Consider the following 6,927-nt stretch of genomic DNA (forward strand, 5'->3'; position numbering starts at 1 on the left):
TGAAGCCTCATCTGACAAGGTGGTGGATCGTCATGATTTATATTATATTGTATTTTGAGTATATGTTGAACCTAAAAATTATTTAGCCTACATAATGTGTAGGCTGAGCAATTAATGAGCTAATTACATCCTTCTAGTCAATACAGACGTGCCAACTTGTGACTGAGCTTGGTCCGCGAGTAGAATTGATGTGATGCTCTGCTGACTTCTATGTCCAAGCGACCACGGCGGAGGAAGGAATGTGTCTCAGTAAAAGTTCAGCTTTTAATGTGCCGAACACCGAGTAACTTGGCAACACCTTACTTTGTTGAAAGGCTAACAACATGACCTTTTTCATGAGAAGACCAAGGACTCTTCACGAGTTGAGGTTTGGATAGGTAATTAGCTGAACCCAAAGCAGTGTTGTTACTCCAAGCTACTTCTTGGCCGCCTGATTCTACAGCCCCAGTGCTGTTAATCCAAACTGAAGATGCCATCGATTGTCATCATAATACTGTTACCAAACTGAAGATATGTTGACGGAGTTAGGAGAGAGTTAGTGATTTCTCAAAGAATGAGAAGGTGTCGCGTAGAGAGAGATTTTGTGCAGGGCATTTGTGTGTTAAGTTGACGGTCCTTTTCATGTTGCAAGATCACTTCTATTTATAAGAGCAAGTTTCGCAATGACCAAGTATGCCGAAGTAGAGTCTTAATGCAACCATACTTCCTCGGCACTTCTTTGGTATTCTTAACATTATCTTATCACTAGCCAAAACCAATTTGCACATGGTTTCGACCACTTCGACTAGAACTAGGACTTTGAACCTAGTTCTCCTATGCTTTAGATACATTTCTTATCTTAACCGCAACGAGTTTTGATTCTTAGATGATTCAAAGCTTATCAAAACTCTTTCTGATCCAGTACAATTCACTTTAATTAGGACTTAGCGGAATCATTTTTCCACCTGATCCTTTTAAAAATCTCATTCCTGTTAAGACTCGGCCGAATTCATCAGGGGCTGGATATTTGAATACCATCTAGCCTGAAGGAATATCATTAGGCCGAGAATTAAACCCTAATGTGAATTATCCACATTCAGCCCAAATCTAATATTTCAAGCTCAAACAATCTGTCATGAAATCCATGAACTAGACTATATTTTGGGTCTGTCATGAAATATCTTGAATTGGAATAACATCATTTTCAATGCTAGTCCTAAAAGCTGTCCTTATAATCATATGGACCCTATAAATGAGGAATAATGTTCTCCAATACACCAAAAAACTGAGTCTGTAAAGTATCAGGACTAACCAGATACATGAGGCAAGTCCCCACATATAGGGACAGTATAGGGACTAAAGTGGTGGAGCCTAGTGGGCATTTTGCGTGAAAAACTTGGCCCACCCATAGCAGCTACATGCATACGTTCCACTGATTTTTTATTTTTTATTTTTTTCCTTTTGTTTATTGAAGGGAAATCAACGATCCTAATAGCTTTTTGCTTTTTTTCTTTCCTTTTGAAAATTACGATGATTTTTTAATCTTTTAGTCCCTAAGTTTAAGGACTTTACTATATGGACACACTCATTGGAATTACTATTCTTTTAGGGACAAGTATGTTCAATCCTTTTGAGTCCCTCAATGGTGGTGGTGAAGTCTCCAAATAGAGACTCCCATTGAAGATAATCTTAAGTTAAATTAAGTAGCATCCTACGTTTGTTCAGTTCTTCGAGGTCCTTATTTTGCGAACTATACCCCTTGCACGCATCGCTATCTCCTTTCACTTATGGAGATGGAAAAAAATATAGCAGATGGCGAGACTATACACATGAAAAATAATATCTTGGTGGGCTAAAACATAACACTCCACACTCTTTAGAATATGGTTGTATCAAACCAAAAACAAGTTCATTACCACAATTAGTATTACTCCAAAAAGAGGAAAGCTGTCCTTATAATCATATAGACCCTATAAATGAGGAATAATGTTCTCCAATACACCAAAAAACTGAGTCTGTAAAGTATAAGGACTAACCGGATACACCCACATATAGGGACAATATAGGGACTAAAGTGGTGGAGCCTAGTGGGCATTTTGAGTGAAAAACTTGGCCCACCCATAGCAGCTACATGCATACGTTCCACTGATTTTATTTTATTTTATTTTTTTTCCTTTTGTTTATTGAAGGGAAATCAACGATCCTAATAGCTTTTTGCCTTTTTTCTTTCCTCTTGAAAATTACGATGATTTTTTAATCTTTTAGTCCCTAAGTTTAAGGACTATACTATATGGACACACTCATTGGAATTACTATTCTTTTAGGGACAAGTATGTTCAATCCTTTTGAGTCCCTCAATGGTGGTGGTGAAGTTTCCAAATAGAGACTCCCATTGAAGATACTCTTAAGTTAAATTAAGTAGCGTCCTACGTTTGTTCAGTTCTTCGATGTCCTTATTTTGCGAACTCTACCCCTTGCACGCATCGCTATCTCCTTTCACTTATGGAGATGGAAAAAAATATAGCAGATGGCAAGACTATACACATGAAAAATAATATCTTGGTAGGCTAAAACATAACACTCCACACTCTTTAGAATATGGTTGTATCAAACCAAAAACAAGTTCATTACCACAATTAGTATTACTCCAAAAAGAAGAAAGCTGTATTGTGGTGCTTTGTTTGAGCTAAAATCACGCCGATCATTCAAAAAAAAAACAAAATCACGCCGATCATTTGGGCCCAACTCTGAGACATGGAGACTCAATGTGCCCCGAATTGGAGCTTTGTACAACATATGTAGGACTGTTATGGATGGCAAATTGACCGAGAACAGCAATTTACTTTCTTGTCCCTCTGCAAGCAGCAGCAAGGCTGCGAACCCCGCAAGGGTAAAACAGCTTGATTATATTTATGTTCTTTTTGCTAGTCCGAAAACACAAGAACAGCCAATTTTGGGAAAAGGAAAAAAATTGAGATTAGCACTGATATAATAACGCTTCATAAGAAAAAGATAAGGCCTGTTTGGTATTATGGTGTTGTGGAAATAAGCGGCTTTGTTGAAAACCAAACGCTCAATTTTTATTCATGAAACTCACCAATTGCAAACAAAAAGGAGTAGAGTGGTTAAATTAAATTGATAAAAGCAAAATTTTAGACTGAATGTGTTTCTGTAATAAACCGAGTGACCAGTATTGTGTGCAAGGACGGATCCACATAGTGACCTGGGAGGTCCCAGGACCCATCGGCGATCCTAAATCACTGCTATAAATTTTATGAGGACCCCTCGTACTCGAGCATGAGGTCTGTGCAGGTTGTAAGTTGCAGGTTGCAGTGGCTGTCTTCTTCTCGGAGAAGATGACTGCGCACGGAGAAGAAAGAAAATAGGGACCCTTCCTGCCTCTCTCCTCCTTGCTTCTGCCATGGTCTCATCTGTCGGTGTCACCCACTTCTCCTCCAACCTTTCTCTATCGTCTAGTGGGGGCAGTACACAAGCCCAAATTTCCCCAAATTATTTCAACCATCTTAGTAATTTTTCTTATGGGTGAAATTTCCTTCATAAGGTTAGTAAGATGGATATGATCTGTCATGGGTTGGTGAAATTTGGGGGTGGAGCTGCCATAGCTTCGGTAGAATGGGGAGGGAGGTGGTTGGTGGCGGTATGGTAGCTTTGTTCTTAGTGAGAGAGAAGGTGGATATTTGGAAACTAGTAAAAGAGAAAAATGGTGTGTTTGGTTAGAAAGATAGTGGGAGTATGGGGAGAGTTTTATTTGACCGGTGTTTTAAATTTAGTGGTTTATATTAGATAATCAATAACTTAGGTACTCCCTAGTAACTTATGAAACCTCGTAATGGACGCCTGAATTATGATTTTATAATTTGTAATATTGTTTTGCATATGATTTTTGAAAGAAATGTATTATATTTAAATTTTCAATGTTATTTTTTTCTATAATTTTTTTGACCTTTATAATTGGGACCCCACGAGTTTAAAATCCTGGATCCGCCACTGATTGTGTGTTTCCAAGATGGGCATTGTTATTGACAATTTGACGCTCTAAAAATTTTATTTTGCATTCCGAATTTTTTATAATTAAAAGGAAAAATACACTTGTGAGGAGTGTAGAATAAAATTTTTGAAATACTAATAACAATTCCTTAAGAGCAATTTCAATAGGCTGGCACCCAACCAAAATAATGGCCTGGCACCCAGATTTTTCACTCTAGCCAGTAGATAGGCTGGCACCCAGCCCAAGCTGGTCTACAAGCCAGCCTAAAATCGACTGAGCAATCGGACGATCCGATTGACGTCATCTCACATTTACACCCTCAACATCTTCCTCTGCACCAACCTTATCGCCCACTACGTCTATCACATCCCGGTCCGGGCCCCCACCACATCCTAGGCTCGACTCCACCGTAACACGATATTGTCCGCTTTGGGCCTCGACCACACCCTCACGGTTTTGTTTCTAGGAACTCACACTAGAACTTCCCAATGGGTCACCCATCCTAGGAATGCTCTCGCCCTTTTCTCGCTTAATTTCGGAGTTCCGATGAACTCCGAAGCCAGTGAACTCCCAAAAGGCCTCGTGCTAGGTAGAGATAAGAATATACATATAAGGCTTACATGATCCACTCCCCTAGGTGATGTTTGATGTTACAATCCACCCCCTTAGGAGCCCGACGTCCTCGTCGACACACATTTGGCCAGGGATTGGCTCTGATACCAAATTGTCACATCCCGGCCCGGGTCCCCACCACATCCTGGGCTTGACTCCACAGTAACACGATATTGTCCGCTTTGGGCCCTGACCACGCCCTCACAGTTTTGTTTCTGGAAACTCACACGAGAACTTCCCGTTGGGTCACCCATCCTGGGAATGCTCTCGCCCCTTTCTCGCTTAACTTCGGAGTCCCGATGAACTCTGAAGCTAGTGAACTCCCAAAAGGCCTCGTGCTAGATAGAGATGAGAATATACATATAAGACTTACATGATCCACTCCCCTGGACGATGTGGAATGTTACAACGCCTCTTTTGGCTCTGCCTCTTACCTTATACCCTCTTCTCTGCCGCCTCCTCCTCATTCTCTGACGTCTTCCTTTGTAAGGTCATGATCAGAGGCTTCGTCGACAATGGCCTGTATAACAAAGCCATTGCTATGTACAGTAGAATGTGGGACGTGGGTGTTAGTCCCTTTTGTGATTAAATCTTATGGGTTTGCTCGTGATTGGAGATTGGGTAAGAAGGTTCATGGAGATGTGATTGAATGTGGGTATGCATTAGATGTGTTTGTACGTAATTCATTTATTGGATCGTATGGGAAATTTGGGTAGGTTGAAACTGCACGGAAGGGGTGGAAATTTGGGCAGGTAATTCACCTAAAGCGCACCCATCCCCACCCCCGAACCAATACATACCACTGCAGCACCTCCCAGATTGCCAATACCCATCACCAACCCCACCCTAAAATTCTACCCAACAGACGCAGTTCCAAATCCGAATGGAGAGAGAGAGAGAGAGAGAGAGAGAGAGAAAGAGAGATGCAGAGGCAGGTTGACGCGTCGGGAGTGGCAAAAGTTGGCGTTTGGGGATGATCGAAGAAACAAATTAAGGAGGATGTAGAGGGAGAGTATAGAGGGTTCTAGTGAAACCATGGAGGTTCCAGACTTACCCTTTTTTTTTAATAAAATTATTATTTTATAATAAAAAATAAAAAAATTGACTAGGCAATTTTTTGTTAGGGGTGGAAATGTATTTGGTCTATTACTGTTTATTGGGATCTATCACTGTTCACTGAGTGAATTAAATAGGCTGAGTGCTGGCGCATTTTTTCAAGGATGGACTTGCTCTAAGTAAATACTGTTTTCAATGTTGTGTATGTTTTGGTCATCATACGAAGTTGCTACACTTCTTTGTGGAAGGTTTGTCAAACACGTTGACACTGATTTTATATGATTTTGACAGACAAAAAATTTTGAAATACTGCAAAGCATAATAGAATTTCAAATTCATGTGAGTCTATTTAGCATTTAAAGTGATGTATGTTATCAAAATCTCTAGCATTTAAAGTATTGAATATTACTTGAAAGCTCTTCGCAACATTTTTTTTTTCTTTATTAAAAAAATATAGAGTGATGATAGATTCACCTAATTATCTTATTTTCCCACTCCAATTGTAATCACATCTACCATCAAAGTTTAAAAACATTGAAATTCTACTTTCCCACCCATTAGAATTCTAAATAAGGAAAATTAATGAAAAAGGCTTGAAAACTTTGAGTTTTAATTAAAAACACAAAAATGTGTTGTAAGTGAATAGTACCAGGAGTAGGGGTGGGCACGGTCCGATTCGGTTTGATGCGATTCTGCTTAAATTTATTATTAAAACCATACGGTTCGGTTCATGACGATTCCGGTTCTATTCATACTGGTTTATGGTTCTAACCAAAATTATATATATGTTTTTTCTAATTTTCTACTTCTAATACCAAACACATAGTTCAACCATAAATTCAAGTAAATTTAAGTTTCCACTACTAGATCTACAAGATTTGTGACCGGAAGATAGAAAGTGTGCATATAAATATAAATCAAAAGACAGAAAGGCTCATATCAAGACAAGACCAAAGTGTAGATCTTAAACTAAAACTAAAATCTACGTAATGCATAATATACTGGAACAGAATGAAAAAAAATAATGTAGGGAGAGAAAAGTGATAAAACAACAAAGGAGGGGGAGAGAAGTGAAGAAAAATATTGGGTTTATGCACATGGTCTTCTTGGAAAAATGTCTTATTTATATAAAAATAATAAAATAATAATAATTTATATTAAAAGTGGTTCGGTCCAGTTCCTACGGTTCTTAATATTTCCAAACCGGAACCATTTGAAATTGTTCGGTTCGGTTTTTGTTTTGGTTTTGACTTTTTTGGTCAACGTGGTTT

This window comes from Pyrus communis, chromosome 17 (assembly GCF_041283825.1).
Source record: "Pyrus communis isolate YQ-2024b chromosome 17, ASM4128382v1, whole genome shotgun sequence".
Classification (NCBI taxonomy): Eukaryota; Viridiplantae; Streptophyta; class Magnoliopsida; order Rosales; family Rosaceae; genus Pyrus; species Pyrus communis.